General features: G+C 32.8%; 12 non-coding genes across 12 annotated transcripts; all 12 read right to left on the reverse strand.

Annotated features, from left to right (window-relative positions):
* Nucleotides 1-837: 837 nt before the first annotated feature.
* On the reverse strand, nt 838-911 carry TRNAI-AAU (transfer RNA isoleucine (anticodon AAU)). Its single transcript has one exon. It is a non-coding gene; the product is annotated as a tRNA-Ile (tRNA).
* Nucleotides 912-2,001: 1,090 nt separating this feature from the next.
* TRNAI-AAU (transfer RNA isoleucine (anticodon AAU)) lies at nt 2,002-2,075 on the reverse strand. Its single transcript has one exon. It is a non-coding gene; the product is annotated as a tRNA-Ile (tRNA).
* A 1,588-nt stretch (nt 2,076-3,663) lies between these two features.
* On the reverse strand, nt 3,664-3,737 carry TRNAI-AAU (transfer RNA isoleucine (anticodon AAU)). Its single transcript has one exon. It is a non-coding gene; the product is annotated as a tRNA-Ile (tRNA).
* A 1,090-nt stretch (nt 3,738-4,827) lies between these two features.
* Nucleotides 4,828-4,901, reverse strand: TRNAI-AAU (transfer RNA isoleucine (anticodon AAU)). The gene has a single exon. It is a non-coding gene; the product is annotated as a tRNA-Ile (tRNA).
* Nucleotides 4,902-6,489: 1,588 nt separating this feature from the next.
* On the reverse strand, nt 6,490-6,563 carry TRNAI-AAU (transfer RNA isoleucine (anticodon AAU)). The gene has a single exon. It is a non-coding gene; the product is annotated as a tRNA-Ile (tRNA).
* Nucleotides 6,564-8,156: 1,593 nt separating this feature from the next.
* On the reverse strand, nt 8,157-8,230 carry TRNAI-AAU (transfer RNA isoleucine (anticodon AAU)). Its single transcript has one exon. It is a non-coding gene; the product is annotated as a tRNA-Ile (tRNA).
* Nucleotides 8,231-9,819: 1,589 nt separating this feature from the next.
* Nucleotides 9,820-9,893, reverse strand: TRNAI-AAU (transfer RNA isoleucine (anticodon AAU)). Its single transcript has one exon. It is a non-coding gene; the product is annotated as a tRNA-Ile (tRNA).
* A 1,600-nt stretch (nt 9,894-11,493) lies between these two features.
* On the reverse strand, nt 11,494-11,567 carry TRNAI-AAU (transfer RNA isoleucine (anticodon AAU)). The gene has a single exon. It is a non-coding gene; the product is annotated as a tRNA-Ile (tRNA).
* Nucleotides 11,568-13,155: 1,588 nt separating this feature from the next.
* TRNAI-AAU (transfer RNA isoleucine (anticodon AAU)) lies at nt 13,156-13,229 on the reverse strand. The gene has a single exon. It is a non-coding gene; the product is annotated as a tRNA-Ile (tRNA).
* A 1,591-nt stretch (nt 13,230-14,820) lies between these two features.
* TRNAI-AAU (transfer RNA isoleucine (anticodon AAU)) lies at nt 14,821-14,894 on the reverse strand. Its single transcript has one exon. It is a non-coding gene; the product is annotated as a tRNA-Ile (tRNA).
* A 1,587-nt stretch (nt 14,895-16,481) lies between these two features.
* On the reverse strand, nt 16,482-16,555 carry TRNAI-AAU (transfer RNA isoleucine (anticodon AAU)). The gene has a single exon. It is a non-coding gene; the product is annotated as a tRNA-Ile (tRNA).
* A 1,587-nt stretch (nt 16,556-18,142) lies between these two features.
* Nucleotides 18,143-18,216, reverse strand: TRNAI-AAU (transfer RNA isoleucine (anticodon AAU)). Its single transcript has one exon. It is a non-coding gene; the product is annotated as a tRNA-Ile (tRNA).
* Nucleotides 18,217-19,305: the final 1,089 nt, after the last annotated feature.

The raw sequence follows: 19,305 nt of genomic DNA on the forward strand, positions 1-19,305 counted from the left end.
GGCATTTAGGTTTCTAGTATCTATCTTCTCCTTTAAAAAATAGGTTACTTTTTATATATTATCATTGGTTTTGGACAAATATTCTACATAATACCTATTGCATCCCTGAGCTTATTAGAAACTTGAAATAATATATATAAAGTATTGAATTTCTTTTCTTTGCATTTAAAAGATGAGCGCACTTCAGTAGATGCCATTGCTCAGGTGAGGGTTCCATGGTGTAATTGTTAGCACCCTGGACTTTGAATCTAGTCATCTGAGTTCATATCTCGTGGGAGCTAACATTGTTTATTTTCCTTTTGTTCAAAGCTCCATTTTCATTCAATGTATGAGTATTGCAAATCTTCATTTAAAATTCATATAAATTCCATCATCTTCCGTGGTGTCCTTTGTTTAAACTCATTTTTAAACTTATCAAATCAGAAGTATGTCAAATATTTGGAAATAAGAAAAGATGCAATAAGAATGCAGAGATCCATTACTTGTGCTCTGGTCTTTAGAAATTCTCCATTTTTTTTACTTCAGTGTGCACTAATGAGAGGGGAGCACATATCTTCTTCTTCTTCTAGTAACACCTAGTGCCCTCTATGTTTGAGCAGCAATATAATAACTGATTAATTTGCCCTTGCATATCTTAGTTATGCCATATTGCTTGATTTGAGACAAAAGTCACTGAGCCATGTAGAGAAAAATCTTCATCAGCCAAAGGATGACACTCCCACTGGCTTCTGATATGTATTTGAAGAGATTTTGTGATATATGTGTCTATGATGTTTTCAAGTATTCATGCACTCCACCGATGAGCTTATTCCATTCTTGTCCATCAAGAAAAGCAAATGGCCCATACGGGGATCGAACCCATGACCTTGGCGTTATTAGCACCACGCTCTAACCAACTGAGCTAACCAGCCACAGATATTGCTGCAAGCAAACACAAAACTGGCAAATGTACCTCAAAGCACAGATCATATTTTGTTTTTATAGCATTTCATTTTTCAAAAAAAAGCTTAAGCCATAGAGTCACTTGAAGCATGGGTATCATAAAAATGCTCCAGTTTTTTTCCACATTACAAAATAAAAATAAATATTAGATAGGATAATAACACCGATTAAGGCATCTAGTAATAGTATAAAAATAGACAATTTAGACAAGGAGTATATGCAAATCTAAGCAAAATCAATCTAAAAAATCTAATACACAATTTTTAATTGTAAATTTACAGATTGTTGAAAAAGATAATCCCAGGATGTAATCCATTATGTATTAAATTTAGTATGTTTTACCAAGTTGTGTATGAATAACTTTTAACACAAAAAAATATATATTGGGGAATTAGCTTAATGTGCCCATTGGAAATAAAGAATGCTAGCCCATTTTGGAATGCAAAGCTTAAGAAAATACAAATTCAATCCATAGGAAAGCACTTTTTATTCAGTCTACACTCTGTAATCATACTATAGCTTAATTTACAAATTGTGATGTCATTATCAGACTTAACTCACAAGAGACTTTCATCCTTGGTCTATAAAAAAGGCAGTCCTCTGTTATAAAGCTTGAAACAATTGTAAGTGGCTGATATGCAAATATGGAAATACAGAAAAACTGTCAATTCAATGCTAGGATAACATAAGGGGTGATGCTCCAACTGAAATTGGTCCTATGCATTTTGGTTTCTAGTATCTATCTTCTCCTTTAAAAAATAGGTTACTTTTTATATATTATCATTGGGTTTGGACAAATATTCTACATAATACCTATTGCATCCCTGAGCTTATTAGAAACTTGAAATAATATATATAAAGTATTGAATTTCTTTTCTTTGCATTTAAAAGATGAGCGCACTTCAGTAGATGCCATTGCTCAGGTGAGGGTTCCATGGTGTAATTGTTAGCACCCTGGACTTTGAATCTAGTCATCTGAGTTCATATCTATGATGTTTTCAAGTATTCATGCACTCCACCGATGAGCTTATTCCATTCTTGTCCATCAAGAAAAGCAAATGGCCCATACGGGGATCGAACACGTGACCTTGGCATTATTAGCACCACACTCTAACCAACTGAGCTAACAGGCCACAGATATTACTGCCAGCAAACACAAAACTGGCAAATGTACCTCAAAGCACAGATCATATTTTGTTTTTATAGCATTTCATTTTTCAAAAAAAAGCTTAAGCCATAGAGTCACTTGAAGCATGGGTATCATAAAAATGCTCCAGTTTCTATCCACATTACAAAATAAAAATAAATATTAGATAGGATAATAACAAAGATTAAGGCATCAACTAATAGTATAAAAATAGACAATTTAGACAAGGAGTATATGCAAATCTAAGCAAAATCAATCTAAAAAATCTAATACACAATTTTTAATTGTAAATTTACAGATTGTTGAAAAAGATAATCCCAGGATGTAATCCATTATGTATTAAATTTAGTATGTTTTACCAAGTTGTGTATGAATAACTTTTAACACAAAAAAATATATATTGGGGAAGTAGCTTAATGTGCCCATTGGAAATAAAGAATGCTAGCCCATTTTGGAATGCAAAGCTTAAGAAAATACAAACTTCAATCCATAGGAAAGCACTTTTTATTCAGTCTACACTCTGTAATCATACTATAGCTTAATTTACAAATTGTGATGTCATTATCAGATTTAACTCACAAGAGACTTTCATCCTTGGTCTATAAAAAAGGCAGTCCTCTGTTATAAAGCTTGAAACATTTGTAAGTGGCTGATATGCAAATATGGAAATACAGAAAAACTGTCAATTCAATGCTAGGATAACATAAGGGGTGATGCTCCAACTGAAATTGGTCCTAGGCATTTAGGTTTCTAGTATCTATCTTCTCCTTTAAAAAATAGGTTACTTTTTATATATTATCATTGGTTTTGGACAAATATTCTACATAATACCTATTGCATCCCTGAGCTTATTAGAAACTTGAAATAATATATATAAAGTATTGAATTTCTTTTCTTTGCATTTAAAAGATGAGCGCACTTCAGTAGATGCCATTGCTCAGGTGAGGGTTCCATGGTGTAATTGTTAGCACCCTGGACTTTGAATCTAGTCATCTGAGTTCATATCTCGTGGGAGCTAACATTGTTTATTTTCCTTTTGTTCAAAGCTCCATTTTCATTCAATGTATGAGTATTGCAAATCTTCATTTAAAATTCATATAAATTCCATCATCTTCCGTGGTGTCCTTTGTTTAAACTCATTTTTAAACTTATCAAATCAGAAGTATGTCAAATATTTGGAAATAAGAAAAGATGCAATAAGAATGCAGAGATCCATTACTTGTGCTCTGGTCTTTAGAAATTCTCCATTTTTTTTACTTCAGTGTGCACTAATGAGAGGGGAGCACATATCTTCTTCTTCTTCTAGTAACACCTAGTGCCCTCTATGTTTGAGCAGCAATATAATAACTGATTAATTTGCCCTTGCATATCTTAGTTATGCCATATTGCTTGATTTGAGACAAAAGTCACTGAGCCATGTAGAGAAAAATCTTCATCAGCCAAAGGATGACACTCCCACTGGCTTCTGATATGTATTTGAAGAGATTTTGTGATATATGTGTCTATGATGTTTTCAAGTATTCATGCACTCCACCGATGAGCTTATTCCATTCTTGTCCATCAAGAAAAGCAAATGGCCCATACGGGGATCGAACCCATGACCTTGGCGTTATTAGCACCACGCTCTAACCAACTGAGCTAACCAGCCACAGATATTGCTGCAAGCAAACACAAAACTGGCAAATGTACCTCAAAGCACAGATCATATTTTGTTTTTATAGCATTTCATTTTTCAAAAAAAAGCTTAAGCCATAGAGTCACTTGAAGCATGGGTATCATAAAAATGCTCCAGTTTTTTTCCACATTACAAAATAAAAATAAATATTAGATAGGATAATAACACCGATTAAGGCATCTAGTAATAGTATAAAAATAGACAATTTAGACAAGGAGTATATGCAAATCTAAGCAAAATCAATCTAAAAAATCTAATACACAATTTTTAATTGTAAATTTACAGATTGTTGAAAAAGATAATCCCAGGATGTAATCCATTATGTATTAAATTTAGTATGTTTTACCAAGTTGTGTATGAATAACTTTTAACACAAAAAAATATATATTGGGGAATTAGCTTAATGTGCCCATTGGAAATAAAGAATGCTAGCCCATTTTGGAATGCAAAGCTTAAGAAAATACAAATTCAATCCATAGGAAAGCACTTTTTATTCAGTCTACACTCTGTAATCATACTATAGCTTAATTTACAAATTGTGATGTCATTATCAGACTTAACTCACAAGAGACTTTCATCCTTGGTCTATAAAAAAGGCAGTCCTCTGTTATAAAGCTTGAAACAATTGTAAGTGGCTGATATGCAAATATGGAAATACAGAAAAACTGTCAATTCAATGCTAGGATAACATAAGGGGTGATGCTCCAACTGAAATTGGTCCTATGCATTTTGGTTTCTAGTATCTATCTTCTCCTTTAAAAAATAGGTTACTTTTTATATATTATCATTGGGTTTGGACAAATATTCTACATAATACCTATTGCATCCCTGAGCTTATTAGAAACTTGAAATAATATATATAAAGTATTGAATTTCTTTTCTTTGCATTTAAAAGATGAGCGCACTTCAGTAGATGCCATTGCTCAGGTGAGGGTTCCATGGTGTAATTGTTAGCACCCTGGACTTTGAATCTAGTCATCTGAGTTCATATCTATGATGTTTTCAAGTATTCATGCACTCCACCGATGAGCTTATTCCATTCTTGTCCATCAAGAAAAGCAAATGGCCCATACGGGGATCGAACACGTGACCTTGGCATTATTAGCACCACACTCTAACCAACTGAGCTAACAGGCCACAGATATTACTGCCAGCAAACACAAAACTGGCAAATGTACCTCAAAGCACAGATCATATTTTGTTTTTATAGCATTTCATTTTTCAAAAAAAAGCTTAAGCCATAGAGTCACTTGAAGCATGGGTATCATAAAAATGCTCCAGTTTCTTTCCACATTACAAAATAAAAATAAATAATAGATAGGATAATAACAAAGATTAAGGCATCTAGTAATAGTATAAAAATAGACAATTTAGACTAGGAGTATATGCAAATCTAAGCAAAATCAATCTAAAAAATCTAATACACAATTTTTAATTGTAAATTTACAGATTGTTGAAAAAGATAATCCCAGGATGTAATCCATTATGTATTAAATTTAGTATGCTTTACCAAGTTGTGTATGAATAACTTTTAACACAAAAAAATATATATTGGGGAAGTAGCTTAATGTGCCCATTGGAAATAAAGAATGCTAGCCCATTTTGGAATGCACAGCTTAAGAAAATACAAACTTCAATCCATAGGAAAGCACTTTTTATTCAGTCTTCACTCTGTAACCATACTATAGCTTAATTTACAAATTGTGATGTCATTATCAGACTTAACTCACAAGAGACTTTCATCCTTGGTCTATAAAAAAGGCAGTCCTCTGTTATAAAGCTTGAAACAATTGTAAGTGGCTGATATGCAAATATGGAAATACAGAAAAACTGTCAATTCAATGCTAGGATAACATAAGGGGTGATGCTCCAACTGAAATTTGTCCTAGGCATTTAGGTTTCTAGTATCTATCTTCTCCTTTAAAAAATAGGTTACTTTTTATATATTATCATTGGTTTTGGACAAATATTCTACATAATACCTATTGCATCCCTGAGCTTATTAGAAACTTGAAATAATATATATAAAGTATTGAATTTCTTTTCTTTGCATTTAAAAGATGAGCGCACTTCAGTAGATGCCATTGCTCAGGTGAGGGTTCCATGGTGTAATTGTTAGCACCCTGGACTTTGAATCTAGTAATCTGAGTTCATATCTCGTGGGATCTAACATTGTTTATTTTCCTTTTGTTCATAGCTCCATTTTCATTCAATGTATGAATATTGCAAATCTTCATTTAAAATTCATATAAATTCCATCATCTTCAGTGGTGTCCTTTGTTTAAACTCATTTTTAAACTTATCAAATCAGAAGTATGTCAAATATTTGGAAATAAGAAAAGATGCAATAAGAATGCAGAGATCCATTACTTGTGCTCTGGTCTTTAGAAATTCTCCATTTTTTTTACTTCAGTGTGCACTAATGAGAGGGGAGCACATATCTTCTTCTTCTTCTAGTAACACCTAGTGCCCTCTATGTTTGAGCAGCAATATAATAACTGATTAATTTGCCCTTGCATATCTTAGTTATGCCATATTGCTTGATTTGAGACAAAAGTCTCTGAGCCATGTAGAGCAAAATCTTCATCAGCCAAAAGTTGACACTCCCACTGGCTTCTGATATGTATTTGAAGAGATTTTGTGATATATGTGTCTATGATTTTTTTAAGTATTCATGCACTCCACCGATGAGCTTATTCCATTCTTGTCCATCAAGAAAAGCAAATGGCCCATACGGGGATCGAACCCATGACCTTGGCGTTATTAGCACCACGCTCTAACCAACTGAGCTAACCAGCCACAGATATTGCTGCAAGCAAACACAAAACTGGCAAATGTACCTCAAAGCACAGATCATATTTTGTTTTTATAGCATTTCATTTTTCAAAAAAAAGCTTAAGCCATAGAGTCACTTGAAGCATGGGTATCATAAAAATGCTCCAGTTTTTTTCCACATTACAAAATAAAAATAAATATTAGATAGGATAATAACACCGATTAAGGCATCTAGTAATAGTATAAAAATAGACAATTTAGACAAGGAGTATATGCAAATCTAAGCAAAATCAATCTAAAAAATCTAATACACAATTTTTAATTGTAAATTTACAGATTGTTGAAAAAGATAATCCCAGGATGTAATCCATTATGTATTAAATTTAGTATGTTTTACCAAGTTGTGTATGAATAACTTTTAACACAAAAAAATATATATTGGGGAATTAGCTTAATGTGCCCATTGGAAATAAAGAATGCTAGCCCATTTTGGAATGCAAAGCTTAAGAAAATACAAATTCAATCCATAGGAAAGCACTTTTTATTCAGTCTACACTCTGTAATCATACTATAGCTTAATTTACAAATTGTGATGTCATTATCAGACTTAACTCACAAGAGACTTTCATCCTTGGTCTATAAAAAAGGCAGTCCTCTGTTATAAAGCTTGAAACAATTGTAAGTGGCTGATATGCAAATATGGAAATACAGAAAAACTGTCAATTCAATGCTAGGATAACATAAGGGGTGATGCTCCAACTGAAATTGGTCCTAGGCATTTTGGTTTCTAGTATCTATCTTCTCCTTTAAAAAATAGGTTACTTTTTATATATTATCATTGGGTTTGGACAAATATTCTACATAATACCTATTGCATCCCTGAGCTTATTAGAAACTTGAAATAATATATATAAAGTATTGAATTTCTTTTCTTTGCATTTAAAAGATGAGCGCACTTCAGTAGATGCCATTGCTCAGGTGAGGGTTCCATGGTGTAATTGTTAGCACCCTGGACTTTGAATCTAGTCATCTGAGTTCATATCTCGTGGGAGCTAACATTGTTTATTTTCCTTTTGTTCAAAGCTCCATTTTCATTCAATGAATGAGTATTGCAAATCTTTATTTAAAATTCATATAAATTCCATCATCTTCAGTGGTGTCCTTTGTTTAAACTCATTTTTAAACTTATCAAATCAGAAGTATGTCAAATATTTGGAAATAAGAAAAGATGCAATAAGAATGCAGAGATCCATTACTTGTGCTCTGGTCTTTAGAAATTCTCCATTTTTTTTACTTCAGTGTGCACTAATGAGAGGGGAGCACATATCTTCTTCTTCTTCTTCTTCTAGTAACACCTAGTGCCCTCTATGTTTGATCAGCAATATAATAACTGATTAATTTGCCCTTGCATATCTTAGTTATGCCATATTGCTTGATTTGAGACAAAAGTCACTGAGCCATGTAGAGAAAAATCTTCATCAGCCAAAGGATGACACTCCCACTGGCTTCTGATATGTATTTGAAGAGATTTTGAGATATATGTGTCTATGATGTTTTCAAGTATTCATGCACTTCACCGATGAGCTTATTCCATTCTTGTCCATCAAGAAAAGCAAATGGCCCATACGGGGATCGAACCCGTGACCTTGGCGTTATTAGCACCACACTCTAACCAACCGAGCTAACAGGCCACAGATATGACTGCCAGCATACACAAAACTGGCAAATGTACCTCAAAGCACAGATCATATTTTGTTTTTATAGCATTTCATTTTTCAAAAAAAAGCTGACGCCATAGAGTCACTTGAAGCATGGGTATCATAAAAATGCTCCAGTTTCTTTCCACATTACAAAATAAAAATAAATATTAGATAGGATAATAACAAATATTAAGGCATCTAGTAATAGTATAAAAATAGACAATTTAGACTAGGAGTATATGCAAATCTAAGCAAAATCAATCTAAAAAATCTAATACACAATTTTTAATTGTAAATTTACAGATTGTTGAAAAAGATAATCCCAGGATGTAATCCATTATGTATTAAATTTAGTATGTTTTACCAAGTTGTGTATGAATAACTTTTAACACAAAAAAATATATATTGGGGCTAGTAGCTTAATGTGCCCATTGGAAATAAAGAATGCTAGCCCATTTTGGAATGCAAAGCTTAAGAAAATACAAACTTCAATCCATAGGAAAGCACTTTTTATTCAGTCTACACTCTGTAATCATACTATAGCTTAATTTACAAATTGTGATGTCATTATCAGACTTAACTCACAAGAGACTTTCATCCTTGGTCTATAAAAAAGGCAGTCCTCTGTTATAAAGCTTGAAACAATTGTAAGTGGCTGATATGCAAATATGCAAATATAGAAAAACTGTCAATTCAATGCTAGGATAACATAAGGGGTGATGCTCCAACTGAAATTGGTCCTAGGCATTTAGGTTTCTAGTATCTATCTTCTCCTTTAAAAAATAGGTTACTTTTTATATATTATCATTGGGTTTGGACAAATATTCTACATAATACCTATTGCATCCCTGAGCTTATTAGAAACTTGAAATAATATATATAAAGTATTGAATTTCTTTTCTTTGCATTTAAAAGATGAGCGCACTTCAGTAGATGCCATTGCTCAGGTGAGGGTTCCATGGTGTAATTGTTAGCACCCTGGACTTTGAATCTAGTAATCTGAGTTCATATCTCGTGGGATCTAACATTGTTTATTTTCCTTTTGTTCAAAGCTCCATTTTCATTCAATGTATGAGTATTGCAAATCTTCATTTAAAATTCATATAAATTCCATCATCTTCAGTGGTGTCCTTTGTTTAAACTTATTTTTAAACTTATCAAATCAGAAGTATGTCAAATATTTGGAAATAAGAAAAGATGCAATAAGAATGCAGAGATCCATTACTTGTGCTCTGGTCTTTAGAAATTCTCCATTTTTTTTACTTCAGTGTGCACTAATGAGAGGGGAGCACATATCTTCTTCTTCTTCTAGTAACACCTAGTGCCCTCTATGTTTGAGCAGCAATATAATAACTGATTAATTTGCCCTTGCATATCTTAGTTATGCCATATTGCTTGATTTGAGACAAAAGTCACTGAGCCAGGTAGAGAAAAATCTTCATCAGCCAAAGGATGACACTCCCACTGGCTTCTGATATGTTTTTGAAGAGATTTTGTGATATATGTGTCTATGATGTTTTTAAGTATTCATGCACTCCACCAATGAGCTTATTCCATGCTTGTCCATCAAGAAAAGAAAATGGCCCATACGGGGATCGAACCCGTGACCTTGGCGTTATTAGCACCACGCTCTAACCAACTGAGCTAACCGGCCGCATATATTGCTGCAAGCAAACACAAAACTGGCAAATGTACCTCAAAGCACAGATCATATTTTGCTTTTATAGCATTTCATTTTTCAAAAAAAAGCTTAAGCCATAGAGTCACTTGAAGCATGGGTATCATAAAAATGCTCCAGTTTCTTTCCACATTACAAAATAAAAATAAATATTAGATAGGATAATAACAAAGATTAAGGCATCTACTAATTGTATAAAAATCGACAATTTAGACAAGGAGTATATGCAAATCTAAGCAAAATCAATCTAAAAAATCTAATACACAATTTTTAATTGTAAATTTACAGATTGTTGAAAAAGATAATCCCAGGATGTAATCCATTATGTATTAAATTTAGTATGTTTTACCAAGTTGTGTATGAATAACTTTTAACACAAAAAAATATATATTGGGGAAGTAGCTTAATGTGCCCATTGGAAATAAAGAATGCTAGCCCATTTTGGAATGCAAAGCTTAAGAAAATACAAACTTCAATCCATAGGAAAGCACTTTTTATTCAGTCTACACTCTGTAATCATACTATAGCTTAATTTACAAATTGTGATGTCATTATCAGACTTAACTCACAAGAGACTTTCATCCTTGGTCTATAAAAAAGGCAGTCCTCTGTTATAAAGCTTGAAACAATTGTAAGTGGCTGATATGCAAATATGGAAATACAGAAAAACTGTCAATTCAATGCTAGGATAACATAAGGGGTGATGCTCCAACTGAAATTGGTCCTAGGCATTTTGGTTTCTAGTATCTATCTTCTCCTTTAAAAAATAGGTTACTTTTTATATATTATCATTGGGTTTGGACAAATATTCTACATAATACCTATTGCATCCCTGAGCTTATTAGAAACTTGAAATAATATATATAAAGTATTGAATTTCTTTTCTTTGCATTTAAAAGATGAGCGCACTTCAGTAGATGCCATTGCTCAGGTGAGGGTTCCATGGTGTAATTGTTAGCACCCTGGACTTTGAATCTAGTCATCTGAGTTCATATCTCGTGGGAGCTAACATTGTTTATTTTCCTTTTGTTCAAAGCTCCATTTTCATTCAATGAATGAGTATTGCAAATCTTCATTTAAAATTCATATAAATTCCATCATCTTCAGTGGTGTCCTTTGTTTAAACTCATTTTTAAACTTATCAAATCAGAAGTATGTCAAATATTTGGAAATAAGAAAAGATGCAATAAGAATGCAGAGATCCATTACTTGTGCTCTGGTCTTTAGAAATTCTCCATTTTTTTTACTTCAGTGTGCACTAATGAGAGGGGAGCACATATCTTCTTCTTCTTCTTCTTCTTCTTCTAGTAACACCTAGTGCCCTCTATGTTTGAGCAGCAATATAATAACTGATTAATTTGCCCTTGCATATCTTAGTTATGCCATATTGCTTGATTTGAGACAAAAGTCACTGAGCCATGTAGAGAAAAATCTTCATCAGCCAAAGGATGACACTCCCACTGGCTTCTGATATGTATTTGAAGAGATTTTGTGATATATGTGTCTATGATGTTTTCAAGTATTCATGCACTTCACCGATGAGCTTATTCCATTCTTGTCCATCAAGAAAAACAAATGGCCCATACGGAGATCGAACCCGTGACCTTGGCGTTATTAGCACCACACTCTAACCAACCGAGCTAACAGGCCACACATATTACTGCCAGCATACACAAAACTGGCAAATGTACCTCAAAGCACAGATCATATTTTGTTTTTATAGCATTTCATTTTTCAAAAAAAAGCTGAAGCCATAGAGTCACTTGAAGCATGGGTATCATAAAAATGCTCCAGTTTCTTTCCACATTACAAAATAAAAATAAATATTAGATAGGATAATAACAAAGATTAAGGCATCTACTAATTGTATAAAAATAGACAATTTAGACTAGGAGTATATGCAAATCTAAGCAAAATCAATCTAAAAAATCTAATACACAATTTTTAATTGTAAATTTACAGATTGTTGAAAAAGATAATCCCAGGATGTAATCCATTATGTATTAAATTTAGTATGTTTTACCAAGTTGTGTATGAATAACTTTTAACACAAAAAAATATATATTGGGGAAGTAGCTTAATGTGCCCATTGGAAATAAAGAATGCTAGCCCATTTTGGAATGCAAAGCTTAAGAAAATACAAACTTCAATCCATAGGAAAGCACTTTTTATTCAGTCTTCACTCTGTAATCATACTATAGCTTAATTTACAAATTGTGATGTCATTATCAGACTTAACTCACAAGAGACTTTCATCCTTGGTCTATAAAAAAGGCAGTCCTCTGTTATAAAGCTTGAAACAATTGTAAGTGGCTGATATGCAAATATGGAAATACAGAAAAACTGTCAATTCAATGCTAGGATAACATAAGGGGTGATGCTCCAACTGAAATTGGTCCTAGGCATTTAGGTTTCTAGTATCTATCTTCTCCTTTAAAAAATAGGTTACTTTTTATATATTATCATTGGGTTTGGACAAATATTCTACATAATACCTATTGCATCCCTGAGCTTATTAGAAACTTGAAATAATATATATAAAGTATTGAATTTCTTTTCTTTGCATTTAAAAGATGAGCGCACTTCAGTAGATGCCATTGCTCAGGTGAGGGTTCAATGGTATAATTGTTAGCACCCTGGACTTTGAATCTAGTCATCTGAGTTCATATCTCATGGGAGGTAACATTGTTTATTTTCCTTTTGTTCAAAGCTCCATTTTCATTCAATGTATGAGTATTGCAAATCTTCATTTAAAATTCATATAAATTCCATCATCTTCAGTGGTGTCCTTTGTTTAAACTCTTTTTTAAACTTATCAAATCAGAAGTATGTCAAATATTTGGAAATAAGAAAAGATGCAATAAGAATGCAGAGATCCATTACTTGTGCTCTGGTCTTTAGAAATTCTCCATTTTTTTTACTTCAGTGTGCACTAATGAGAGGGGAGCACATATCTTCTTCTTCTTCTAGTAACACCTAGTGCCCTCTATGTTTGAGCAGCAATATAATAACTGATTAATTTGCCCTTGCATATCTTAGTTATGCCATATTGCTTGATTTGAGACAAAAGTCACTGAGCCATGTAGAGAAAAATCTTCATCAGCCAAAGGATGACACTCCCACTGGCTTCTGATATGTATTTGAAGAGATTTTGTGATATATGTGTCTATGATGTTTTCAAGTATTCATGCACTCCACCGATGAGCTTATTCCATTCTTGTCCATCAAGAAAAGCAAATGGCTCATACGGGGATCGAACCCGTGACCTTGGCGTTATTAGCACCACGCTATAACCAACTGAGCTAACCGGCCACAGATATTACTGCAAGCAAACACAAAACTGGCAAATGTACCTCAAAGCACAGATCATATTTTGTTTTTATAGCATTTCATTTTTCAAAAAAAAGCTTAAGCCATAGAGTCACTTGAAGCATGGGTATCATAAAAATGCTCCAGTTTCTTTCCACATTACAAAATAAAAATAAATATTAGATAGGATAATAACAAAGATTAAGGCATCTACTAATAGTATAAAAATAGACAATTTATTCAAGGAGTATATGCAAATCTAAGCAAAATCAATCTAAAAAATCTAATACACAATTTTTAATTGTAAATTTACAGATTGTTGAAAAAGATAATCCCAGGATGTAATCCATTATGTATTAAATTTAGTATGTTTTACCAAGTTGTGTATGAATAACTTTTAACACAAAAAAATATATATTGGGGAAGTAACTTAATGTGCCCATTGGAAATAAAGAATGCTAGCCCATTTTGGAATGCAAAGCTTAAGAAAATACAAACTTCAATCCATAGGAAAGCACTTTTTATTCAGTCTACACTCTGTAATCATACTATAGCTTAATTTACAAATTGTGATGTCATTATCAGACTTAACTCACAAGAGACTTTCACCCTTGGTCTATAAAAAAGGCAGTCCTCTGTTATAAAGCTTGAAACAATTGTAAGTGGCTGATATGCAAATATGGAAATACTGAAAAACTGTCAATTCAATGCTAGGATAACATAAGGGGTGATGCTCCAACTGAAATTGGTTCTAGGCATTTAGGTTTCTAGTATCTATCTTCTCCTTTAAAAAATAGGTTACTTTTTATATATTATCATTGGGTTTGGACAAATATTCTACATAATACCTATTGCATCCCTGAGCTTATTAGAAACTTGAAATAATATATATAAAGTATTGAATTTATTTTCTTTGCATTTAAAAGATGAGCGCACTACAGTAGATGCCATTGCTCAGGTGAGGGTTCCATGGTGTAATTGTTAGCACCCTGGACTTTGAATCTAGTAATTTGAATTCATATCTCGTGGGAGCTAACATTGTTTATTTTCCTTTTGTTCAAAGCTCCATTTTCATTCAATGTATGAGTATTGCAAATCTTCATTTAAAATTCATATAAATTCCATCATCTTCAGTGGTGTCCTTTGTTTAAACTCATTATTAAACTTATCAAATCAGAAGTATGTCAAATATTTGGAAACAAGAAAAGATGCAATAAGAATGCAGAGATCCATTACTTGTGCTCTGGTCTTTAGAAATTCTCCATTTTTTTTTACTTCAGTGTGCACTAATGAGAGGGGAGCACATATCTTCTTATTCTTCTTCTAGTAACACCTAGTGCCCTCTATGTTTGAGCAGCAATATAATAACTGATTAATTTGCCCTTGCATATCTTAGTTATGCCATATTGCTTGATTTGAGACAAAAGTCACTGAGCCATGTAGAGAAAAATCTTCATCAGCCAAAGGATGACACTCCCACTGGCTTCTGATATGTATTTGAAGAGATTTTGTGATATATGTGTCTATGATGTTTTCAAGTATTCATGCACTCCACCGATGAGCTTATTCCATTCTTGTCCATCACAAAAGCAAATGGCCCATACTGGGATCAAACCCGTGACCTTGGCGTTATTAGCACCACGCTCTAACCAACTGAGCTAACCGGCCACAGATGTTACTGCAAGCAAACACAAAACTGGCAAATGTACCTCAAAGCACAGATCATATTTTGTTTTTATAGCATTTCATTTTTCAAAAAAAAGCTTAAGCCATAGAGTCACTTGAAGCATGGGTATCATAAAAATGCTCCAGTTTCTTTCCACATTACAAAATAAAAAATAATATTAGATAGGATAATAACAAAGATTAAGGCATCTACTAATAGTATAAAAATAGACAATTTAGACAAGGAGTATATGCAAATCTAAGCAAAATCAATCTAAAAAATCTAATACACAATTTTTAATTGTAAATTTACAGATTGTTGAAAAAGATAATCCAGGATGTAATCCATTATGTATTAAATTTAGTATGTTTTACCAAGTTGCGTATGAATAACTTTTAACACAAAAAAATAAATATTGGGGAAGTAGCTTAATGTGCCTATTGGAAATAAAGAATGCTAGCCCATTTTGGAATGCAAAGCTTAAGAAAATACAAACTTCAATCCATAGGAAAGCACTTTTTATTCAGTCTACACTCTGTAATCATACTATAGCTTAATTTACAAATTGTGATGTCATTTTCAGACTTAACTCACAAGAGACTTTCATCCTTGGTCTATAAAAAAGGCAGTCCTCTGTTATAAAGCTTGAAACAATTGTAAGTGGCTGATATGCAAATATGGAAATACAGAAAAACTGTCAATTCAATGCTAGGATAACATAAGGGGTGATGCTCCAACTGAAATTGGTCCTAGGCATTTAGGTTTCTAGTATCTATCTTCTCCTTTAAAAAATAGGTTACTTTTTATATATTATCATTGGGTTTGGACAAATAATCTACATAATACCTATTGCATCCCTGAGCTTATTAGAAACTTGAAATAATATATATAAAGTATTGAATTTCTTTTCTTTGCATTTAAAAGATGATCGCACTTCAGTAGATGCCATTGCTCAGGTGAGGGTTCCGTGGTGTAATTGTTATCACCCGTGACTTTGAATCTAGTAATCTGAATTCATATCTCGTGGGAGCTAACATTGTTTATTTTCCTATTGTTCAAAGCTCCATTTTCATTCAATGTATGAGTATTGCAAATCTTCATTTAAAATTCTTATAAATTCCATCATCTTCAGTGGTGTCCTTTGTTTAAACTCATTTTTAAACTTATCAAATCAGAAGTATGTCAAATATTTGGAAATAAGAAAAGATGCAATAAGAATGCAGAGATCCATTACTTGTGCTCGGGTCTTTAGAGATTCTCCATTTTTTTTACTTCAGTGTGCACTAATGAGAGGGGAGCACATATCTTCTTCTTCTTCTAGTAACACCTAGTGCCCTCTATATTTGAGCAGCAATATAATAACTGATTAATTTGCCCTTGCATATCTTAGTTATGCCATATTGCTTGATTTGAGACAAAAGTCACTGAGCCATGTAGAGAAAAATCTTCATCAGCCAAAGGATGACACTCCCACTTGCTTCTGATATGTATTTGAAGAGATTTTGTGATATATGTGTCTATGATGTTTTCAAGTATTCATGCACTCCACCAATGATCTTATTCCATTCTTGTCCATCAAGAAAAGCAAATGGCCCATACTGGGATCGAACCCGTGACCTTGGCGATATTAGCACCACGCTCTAACCAACTGAGCTAACCGGTCACAAATATCACTGCGAGCAAACACAAAACTGGCAAATGTACCTCAAAGCACAGATCATATTTTGTTTTTATAGCATTTCATTTTTCAAAAAAAAGCTTAAGCCATAGAGTCACTTGAAGCATGGGTATCATAAAAATGCTCCAGTTTCTTTCCACATTACAAAATAAAAATAAATATTAGATAGGATAATAACAAAGATTAAGGCATCTACTAATAGTATAAAAATAGACCATTTAGACAAGGAGTATATGCAAATCTAAGCAAAATCAATCTAAAAAATCTAATACACAATTTTTAATTGTAAATTTACAGATTGTTGAAAAGGATAATCCCAGGATGTAATCCATTATGTATTAAATTTAGTATGTTTTACCAAGTTGTGTATGAATAACTTTTAACACAAAAAAATATATATTGGGGAAGTAGCTTAATGTGCCCATTGGAAATAAAGAATGCTAGCCCATTTTGGAATGCAAAGCTTAAGAAAATACAAACTTCAATCCATAGGAAAGCACTTTTTATTCAGTCTACACTCTGTAATCATACTATAGCTTAATTTACAAATTGTGATGTCATTATCAGACTCAACTCACAAGAGACTTTCATCCTTGGTCTATAAAAAAGGCAGTCCTCTGTTATAAAGCTTGAAACAATTGTAAGTGGCTGATATGCAAATATGGATATACAGAAAAACTGTCAATTCAATGCTAGGATAACATAAGGGGTGATGCTCCAACTGAAATTGGTCCTAGGCATTTAGGTTTCTAGTATCTATCTTCTCCTTTAAAAAATAGGTTACTTTTTATATATTATCATTGGGTTTGGACAAATATTCTACATAATACCTATTGCATCCCTGAGCTTATTAGAAACTTGAAATAATATATATAAAGTATTGAATTTCTTTTCTTTGCATTTAAAAGATGAGTGCACTTCAGTAGATGCCATTGCTCAGGTGAGGGTTCCATGGTGTAATTGTTAGCACCCTGGACTTTGAATCTAGTAATCTGAGTTAATATCTCGTGGGAGCTAACATTGTTTATTTTCCTTTTGTTCAAAGCTCCATTTTCATTCAATGTATGAGTATTGCAAATCTTCATTTAAAATTCATATAAATTCCATCATCTTCAGTGGTGTCCTTTGTTTAAACTCATTTTTAAACTTATCAAATCAGAAGTATGTCAAATATTTGGAAATAAGAAAAGATGCAATAAGAATGCAGAGATCCATTACTTGTGCTCTGGTCTTTAGAAATTCTCCATTTTTTTTACTTCAGTGTGCACTAATGAGAGGGGAGCACATATCTTCTTCTTCTTCCAGTAACACCTAGTGCCCTCTATGTTTGAGCAGCAATATAATAACTGATTAATTTGCCCTTGCATATCTTAGTTATGTCATATTGCTTGATTTGAGACAAAAGTCACTGAGCCATGTAGAGAAAAATCTTCATCAGCCAAAGGATGACACTCCCACTGGCTTCTGATATGTATTTGAAAAGATTTTGTGATATATGTGTCTATGATGTTTTCAAGTATTCATGCACTCCACGATGAGCTTATTCCATTCTTGTCCATCAAGAAAAGCAAATGGCCCATACGGGGATCGAACCCGTGACCTTGGCGTTATTAGCACCACGCTCTAACCAACTGAGCTAACAGGCCACAGATATTACTGCCAGCAAACACAAAACTGGAAAATGTACCTCAAAGCACAGATCATATTTTGTTTTTATAGCATTTCATTTTTCAAAAAAAAGCTTAAGCCATAGAGTCACTTGAAGCATGGGTATCATAAAAATGCTCCAGTTTCTTTCCACATTACAAAATAAAAATAAATATTAGATAGGATAATAACAAAGATTAAGGCATCTACTAATAGTATAAAAATAGACAATTTAGACAAGAGGTATATGCAAATCTAAGCAAAATCAATCTAAAAAATCTAATACACAATTTTTAATTGTAAATTTACAGATTGTTGAAAAAGATAATCCCAGGATGTAATCCATTATGTATTAAATTTAGTATGTTTTACCAAGTTGTGTATGAATAACTTTTAACACAAAAAAATATATATTGGGGAAGTAGCTTAATGTGCCCATTGGAAATAAAGAATGCTAGCCCATTTTGGAATGCAAAGCTTAAGAAAATACAAACTTCAATCCATAGGAAAGCACTTTTTATTTAGTCTACACTCTGTAATCATACTATAGCTTAATTTACAAATTGTGATGTCATTATGAGACTCAACTCACAAGAGACTTTCATCCTTGGTCTATAAAAAAGGCAGCCCTCCGTTATAAAGCTTGAAACAATTGTAAGTGGCTGATATGCAAATATGGAAATACAGAAAAACTGTCAATTCAATGCTAGGATAACATAAGGGGTGATGCTCCAACTGAAATTGGTCCTAGGCATTTAGGTTTCTAGTATCTATCTTCTCCTTTAAAAAATAGGTTACTTTTTATATATTATCATTGGTTTTGGACAAATATTCTACATAATACCTATTGCATCCCTGAGCTTATTAGAAACTTGAAATAATATATATAAAGTATTGAATTTCTTTTCTTTGCATTTAAAAGATGAGCGCACTTCAGTAGATGCCATTGCTCAGGTGAGGGTTCCATGGTGTAATTGTTAGCACCCTGGACTTTGAATCTAGTCATCTGAGTTCATATCTCGTGGGAGCTAACATTGTTTATTTTCCTTTTGTTCAAAGCTCCATTTTCATTCAATGTATGAGTATTG

Source organism: Pseudophryne corroboree, chromosome 11 (assembly GCF_028390025.1).
Source record: "Pseudophryne corroboree isolate aPseCor3 chromosome 11, aPseCor3.hap2, whole genome shotgun sequence".
NCBI classification, from domain to species: domain Eukaryota; kingdom Metazoa; phylum Chordata; class Amphibia; order Anura; family Myobatrachidae; genus Pseudophryne; species Pseudophryne corroboree.